Source organism: Myotis davidii, unplaced genomic scaffold (genome assembly GCF_000327345.1).
Source record: "Myotis davidii unplaced genomic scaffold, ASM32734v1 scaffold770, whole genome shotgun sequence".
NCBI lineage: Eukaryota > Metazoa > Chordata > Mammalia > Chiroptera > Vespertilionidae > Myotis > Myotis davidii.
Window position 1 is genome coordinate 244,886 of NW_006282187.1, and position 8,073 is coordinate 252,958.

Genomic DNA, 8,073 nt, shown 5'->3' on the forward strand with positions numbered 1-8,073 from the left:
GGCTTTTTTCATTTTGTTTTCTTTGGAGCACTTCCTTTTCTATGGTACTATAAGATATCAGGCTCGTCTCATATATTTCCTCCTCAGTCTTAAAGTCAGCCATTTCTTTGAAACTGGTTCCTTTTATTAGACAACTAGAAGCCCAGTGTGCGAAATTGTGTGGCCTCACCCACCCGCTCACGCCCCATCCACCTGCACTGGTCTTTGGTCATTAAGGCGTTAGGGCCACAGGCCTTTTATAATATAGATGGTGTTAGAAACTAAGATGTGAGCACTAGGAGTGCTTGTTGTTTCTTTTAGGTCATCAGTCCTTTTTAATTGCCCACAACACACCCAGTTCAGGTGTTTTGCCCCCATGGAAGTTACAGCTTGTGGGGACCAGTTTAAGAGGGCAGCTCCACAGTGACTAGCCCTTTTCAGAAAGTGTAGGCTGGTCCTCCTGTGGCGGGCAGAATAACAGCAGCCCAAAGATGTCCATGTCTTAATCTCTCGGAACCTGTGATTATGTTACCTTACTTAGGAGAAGGAATTTGCAGATCAGATACGTTAAGTATCAAGGTGGGGAGATTATCCTGGATTACCTGCATGAGGCCAGTGGTCACAAGGGTTTTTATAAGACTGAGGCAGGAAGGTCAAAGTCAGAGAAGGAGATGTGACAATGGAAGCAGAGGTCAGTAATGCCATTGCTGGCTTTGACGATGGAGGAAAGCGCCACCAGCCACAAACGGCAGGCAGTCTAGAACAGACGTGGGCAAACTACGGCCCGTGGGCCGGATCCGGCCCGTTTGAAATGAATAAAACTAAAAAGAAAAAAAGACCGTACCCTTTTATGTAATGATGTTTACTTTAAATTTATATTAGTTCACACAAACACTCCATCCATGCTTTTGTTCCGGCCCTCCGGTCCAGTTTAAGAACCCATTGTGGCCCTCGAGTCAAAAAGTTTGCCCACTCCTGGTCTAGAAGCTTGAAAAGGCAAGGAAACATTCTCTCCTAGAGCCTCTAGAAGGACTGTAGCCATGCTGACATCTGATGTGGTGGAAAGCCATGATATCTGAACCATTTACGGGGCTTCATATGTGGGTGGGTTTATTTTGTGGACATAAGAAATGGGTTTAAGTTCCTAACAGAGCTGAGGCATCAAAGTGGAACCCTCATTCTGAGAACAGAAGCTGGGCAGGCCCAAACAAGCCAAAAGAATCTTCTGGCACTCGAGTGTTTTGGGGACCCTACTTCAATCTGATTCTACCTCAAGTGCCAAGTATGTCAGTCATATAGAAAACCAGGAAGCTTTATTTTTTCTTAGGCAGCTGAGTTTATTTTCAGGTTAGCAACAGTTTGGAATTCATGCCCCTGATTAGTTCAGAATTGGAGCTATAAAAGTAGTGGCTCCTTCAGGGCAGGGGTCACCTATGGTTCCTATTTCTGACCCAGAAAGCCTGGCCCTGGAGGGGCACAGCAGTGCAAGGCTGCCCTCCAGGAACTGCTGTGCTAATAACTTCCTTGAATCTCTGCAAAGTTTTGCTTGTTTGCAAAAGGCATGTGGCACTACCACCTTGGAAACATGAGTAAAGCAGGCACTGAGCAGAACATCTAACACGTCAGGATTACCGTTGTATCAGTAGGCCCATAAAGAAAGTTCTGTGGTTAATGCCCCAGAGAGCGGGAAGGGCTCTGCTTCTTGTCTTAGAATCACGGCTACCTGAACACCACCTCATGAGATAACATGGAGCACTGGCCTGAACGAGTTTGGCAAGTTTTGTTTTCCAGAATTATCTTCCTGGATCTGACCCATTACCCTTTGATTCCAGTATCTTTCTGGCAAGAACAGCAGTGGGCATTTTATCTCCCATAGGGTCAAAGATCAGAAGAGGCTTCACAACTCTATTCCCAGGGTCACAGAGTGGCCTGGTTGCTCCTTTTGTCCCAGGGCAATATGGATGGTGACCACTTTCCCTTCCAGGTGTTGTCTGTCACTTTGTCACCCTCCTCATTCCTACCAGTGACTCATAGTAGCCAGTATCAGTTTTTTTTTAAAGATTTGTTTTTTTATCCAACTGTTCTTTTTCATGCCATACACATTCTCTTTTCTGCTTTGTCTCTAAATATTTTACATGTATTTGTTGGGCTTTGTGCAATGCTTTAAAATAAATTTTAAAGCAGAAATTCAGCCCTAGGTGGTTGCCCAGTGGTTAGAGTCGGCCTGTGGACTGAAGGGTCTTGGGTTCAATTCCTGGTCAAGGGCATGTACCTGGGCTGCAGGTTCACTCTCCACCATCAGTCAGGGCATGTGCCAGAGGCAACATTGATGTCTCTCTCACATCAATGTTTCTCTCTCTCCTCACCCCTCCTTTCCACTCTCTCTGAAAAACAATGGAAAAAAATATCCTCAGGTGAAGATTAACAAACTAAAAAAGTTTTAAGCAGAAATTCAGTGGTTTCTAGTATATTTACAAAGTTGTACAAACATCAGCACTATATCATTCCAGAACATTTTTATCACCCCCAAAAAAACCCCGTGCTCATAAGTAGTCACATGCTTGCCCCTCGGAATTTCGAATCTTTCTGACTCCATGGATATGTTCCTTCTGATTGCTTTATAGAAGTGGGATCTTACAATATGTGGCCCTTTGTTTCTGGCTTCTTTCACTGAGTATAGCTGATCACTGTTCCCCCAATATTTTCTTTATGAATGAGATAGAGGTTTCATGCTTATTGAAGGCAGGTGGTCAATTTACTGTGACAATTCTCCAGCCTTGCTCCTGGTCCAGCATCCCATGGGAAACAGGCCAGAGGCCTACAGATTTGCCAGCTCTCCCTGTGAGGTGCCTCTCACTTGCCCACCATGTGCTAGGATAGGAGCACCAAGGATGGGTGTTCCCATTCCCAGCTTCTGCCTGACCCTGGCAACTCCCATAACTCCCTGTATTACAAAACCCTCAAACCTCCCAGCCTCCCAGACTAAAGATCCAAAATCACACTCAGCAGCATTACTCAGAGCCTCCAGGCACACTAAACTCTGCTCATGTGCTGTGAATTTCCTGAGATGAACAAGTCAGTTGTTATCTACTAAAAGCTCACACAAATTGATAAGAACCAAAGGGGAAAAGATCAGAAATAGACACTTCACAGGATGGGGAAGAGAGTCAACAAACATCAGTGTCTGCACAGTTATAACAGTGAGGCCATGGGCAGGGGCTGGTCAAGGTGAAGATTATCGCAGTGCTGCCAGGACCCCAAGATCAGCTTTCCTCAGGAGTGGGGACATATTCATCTGAAAGACCCTGTGGAAGATACTTGCCAGCATATGAAAGGGCTCATAGTCTGACCTTGTGGTTATACCACTGAAAATTATCCTGCATCACCCAGGGAAGGTCTATCCAAAGTAAGACATTTCTTACAATTTTTAAAAAAATATATTTTATTGATTTTTTACAGAGAGCTGTGTGTGCCCCAGAGACTCACGCGCCCTCTCTGATTCCTGGACGTGACCTCCATCTCCCAACCATGTTCAGCTGCCTCCTGCACGCCCCCTACTGGGGATATGCCCGCAACCAAGGTACATGCCCTTGACCGGAATTGAACCTGGGACCCTTGAGTCCGCAGACAGACGCTCTATCCACTGAGCCAAACTGGTTAGGGCTCTTACAATTTTTAATAAGGTACCCTTGGGTTGGCAACAATCCAAACACCCAGCGATGAACCTGGCTTGGTGAATTGTTCATGCAGTAAAAATGACAGTAGGAGGCCCCTAACCATATAGAGTAAGAGTAGCTCCCTAGGCTGAGCTCTGGGGATGCAGTTTAATCTTCATGGTGAGCCTGTGAGTTGGGTCCTATTAGCCTCATTTTATAGAAGGATCAAGTGGGCCCAAGGTCACACACTCCTAGAAGAGGGGCAGAAAGGGGCCAAGGGCCAGGATCAATGGAACGCAGAATTCATGCATGGAACCTTGATGCTAAAGTGCTCATGATTTAAGAGATAAGTGTAGGGTATAGAGTTGTACCTATCCTCTGAGGGTCTTCCACCTATGGCTGGACAGGTGTGGGGGAACAGAGAAAGGGAAGAGATGGGCCAGCCAGTGCTGAGGGAGGCCCAGCCCTAGGGCCAATGGGCAGGAGAAAGGACTAAGCAGTATTTGGATAAGAGGTGGTGGGGGCCTGGGAGAGAGGAGGGGTTGGTGGGAGGGGGAAGGAGATTTACATGGGCCACTCAGAAGGAAGGCACAGCCTGGTGGGAGTCTTTTGTCTGTGGTGGCATCTGTGGGTGTTATTTCCACTCCCCCACCTAACCAGGGCCCAGTGGCTTAAGATGCTTGAGTTTGAGGGAAGGTGATGCCTCAGTAGTCAGTTCAAGTGATGGCTTCAGATCCACATGGGGGAGAGAAAATACGAAGGCTGTGGAGAAAGGTTTGCCTTCATCTTTGTACCTTTCCACTTCCAGATGTGCTGCCGTCTTACTCAGGTGTATCCTGGGTGTATGATTTCACTAGGGCTGCCATAGCAAAGCATAGACTGGGTGACTTATGAACAACAGAAATTTAATCTCACAGTTCTGGAGGTGAGAAGTCCAAGATCAAGATGTTGGCAGGGTTGGTTCCTTCTATGGCCCCCTTCCTTGGCCATCTTTTCCATGTCCTCACATGATCTTCCCTCTGTGTATGTGTGTGTCCTAATTTCCCCTTATTATAAGAACACCAGTCAGGTTGGATCAGGGCCCACCCTAATGACCTAATTTTAACTTGACTACCTCTTAAAGGCCCGATTTCTAAATACAGTGAGGCCTTGACTTACGAGTGTCCCGACTAACGAGTTCTTCAAGATACGAGCCGTCTCTTGGCCGATTTTTTGCTTTGAGTTGCGAGCTAAAATGTACAATCATGTTCTGAGGTCCTGGGGTTTAGGACTTCAACATACAAATTTGGGGAGGACACAATGCAGCCCATATATAACACTGGGGGAATATGTGATTCTGCTGCAGCCCACTGGGTATCAGCAGGGCTGAGTAGAGGACCTCAGGTGATCCTGGCCACCTGAGGGTACTGCCTGGCCTTCCATAGGTCAGGGAGCCAGGATTCTGAGGTTTGGACATCCCACTCTCTGGCACCTAGGGCTGACATTGGACCCCAACAGGAGGACAGTACCATACACCAAGGGCTTGGACTTAGTGAGGGGCTTCCTGGAAATGCACAGAGGCTAGCCAAGCAGCTACAACCAGCACAGGGGCAGTGAGGGAGCAATTCAGGAGCCTGTAGTAGTCAGAATAGACCATCTCCCCAGACCAGCCCTCCCACTCCTAGGAGCAGGGTTTTTCCTGGGCTTACCCCAGGGAAGTCCCACTGGACACATGTTCACCTTCCTCCTCCTCTCTGAGTTGCATCAGGGCTTTCTCTATCCATATCCCTGCTGCCCTATTTCTGACCCTTACCCCCATTGCTTCCTACAGAAATGTAGCTGTTCTGCTCCTACTGAGAGATGAGGCACACCCAAATACAGGGGCTGGTTCTTGGTTAAACAGTCAGCCATCATGAGCCCTGCTTTCCCCAATCGCAGTGAGTTCCTAGAGGGGACAGCTGGTCCTGTCCATCTTTGCATCCCCAGCGCAAAGCATGGAGCCTATAGGCATCAATAGTTTGCTGACCAAATAGACAAGCAGCAGAACCTTCTTGCAGGGACCAACAGCAGTAAGACACTAGCTGGGATTTATCACATCCTGACAGAGCCTACCCTGTTCTCCACTACACACACTGGGTCAGGCCACCCAGGCTGGGGTACCTTCCACTGTGGGTGAGGTGGGCACCCCACTCCTGCCCTGGGCCAAGGAGAACATATCTAACTGCAGGGACACCACTGACAGGAGCACTGTGGGAATGAGCTGAAAGGGAATGCCCCAACCCAATCACGTCCTCCTGCTGTCAGGGGCCCTGCCACCTGCTTCCCAGTGAATTTGAGTTCCCCAAACTTTCCCCACCCAGTGATTGGCACAGTCATAACAGGTGTCAGCACACCATCTGCCTCACTCACCTGCCCAGTGCAGGGACACAGAGGTCAGAGCTGGTCAGGCCCAGGGCAGGGATGGTGGGGAGGAAACACTATTCTTAGATCCATCTCATGGGGCCCATGTCAGCCCAGCCTTCACACTCCAGAGGTAGGAGCTATCAACCTCCACAAAGGCAGGCCAAGGGTCACTAGAAACAGCTTTTGCCAAGAAAGGCAGAATGGGGGCAAAAAGGCTAAAGGTCACTGAGCAGAAACCCTCCATGAAGGAGTGGGGAAGTCCCTCTGGGTCTGGAGAGACAGCCAGAAAGTGACTATAAGCAGGGCTTCTCACTCTCAATGCCACTGACCTTTGGGCAGGAGGATTCTTGTGGTGAGGACAATATTATGCATTGTAGGTTATTTAGCAGCATCTCTGGCCACCCCTCCCCAGCTATGAGAGCCAAATATGTCTTCACACTTTGCCAGGTGTCCCCTGGGGGCAAAAGTGACCCATGGAAGAACCCCCACTTTGCAGAACAGAGCCTGGAAAGAGCAGGTTCTCCCTTGCACTGGTCCTTGTGCTGAGGTTAATAGCCTTCAGGTCACATCCATTCAGGTATTCATTTTCTGTCCCCTAACCCAAAGCCCCACCTGCCATCTTCCAGAACCAAGCCCACACATTGCTCCTCCCAAAGGGCTCCCATATAAGGAACGTGGCCTCATTGGTGCTGTGGCAGGCTGAATAATGCATGCCCCGCCCCACCCCCGGCCCCCACACACAAGATGTCCATGTTCTGACCCCAAGAACTTGGGAGTATGAACTTGCAGGTGTGGTTAAGTTAAGGCAGTGGAGATGGGGATATTTTCCTGGATTTTCTAGGTGGGCCCAGTATTATCACAAGTCTTTATGAGATGGAGGCAGGAGGGTTCAGGTTAGAGGAGATGTGAGGATGGAAGCAGAGTCAGAGAAGTTAGAAGATGTTACACTGTTCACTTTGAAGATGGAGAAAAAGGCTGTGAGCCAAGGCATGCTGATGGCCTCTAGAAGCCGGAAAAGGCATGGACATGGAGTGCCCCTTGCAGTGGTTCTCAACCTGTGGGTCGCGACCCCTGGATATACATCCTGCATATCAGATGTTTACATTACGATTCATAACAGTAGCAAAATTATAGTTATGAAGTAGCAACGAAAATAATTTTATGGTTGGGGGTTCCACATATGAAGAACTGTTTTAAAGGGTCGCGGCATTAGGAAGCTTGAGAACCACTGCTTAGAGCCTCCAGAAGGAAGATAGCACTGCCAATACCTCAATTATAGGACTTCTGCCCTCCGGGACTGTAAGATAATAAGTTTGTGATGTCTTAAACTACTAAAGTTGTGGTAATTTGTTACAGCAAATGCAGGGAATTCATACAGGTAGCTACTCTGAAACTCTGAGTCAGGGAGAGCTGCTAGGTGGTCAGGATGGATTTGCCTCTCTTGGCATGAACTATGGTGCACAGTGGTGCTGTCTGTCTCCCTCTAGGTGGGGAGGACTCAATGTATAAAGGTTGGAGGTCAGGATTTGAATGAACCAGACTTCCTAGGCTTAGAAAGAGAAGCAATTTTTTAAAGTTATGCTTATAAAGACCAAAAAGTCCCAATTGTTGCTTCACATAGATGACTTTGAAGCTTCCCACATTCAACATGCCCTGGGCCAATTACCTCCCTCCCCCAAGAGAAGATATCTTTGATTTTTATAGCCAACATTAAAGGGAAAATGAGTTTTTTGTTGCAGAAATTCACTGTCAAATGGATACAATATATGAAGCATCTTCAAACCTTTCACCAGTGGCTAAAACACCACAGGAGGTTTTGTGTGGTCTCTGCCTGATCCAAGAGAAAGGGATCAGGAACTGAACCTTGAAAAAATGTCCTTGTCTCACAGATGATGAAAAGTGTGTGTGTAGAGGGAACAGGACAGAAAGGGGCTGTATCTCTGAAACAGTGGAGGACAGAGCCTAATGGAAGGAATGCTAGGGAGGCTGAGGTGACAGGCCGCTGTTAGGTTTCAATCTGGAGCCAGTGCAGGAGTTCAGGAGTGGGAGTTGACAC

The 8,073-nt window shown here is 47.9% G+C and overlaps 1 pseudogene; it reads left to right on the forward strand.

The window, feature by feature from the left end:
* The window catches only part of LOC102763624, a 27,508-nt pseudogene that overhangs the window by 5,826 nt on the left and 13,609 nt on the right, over positions 1–8,073 (forward strand).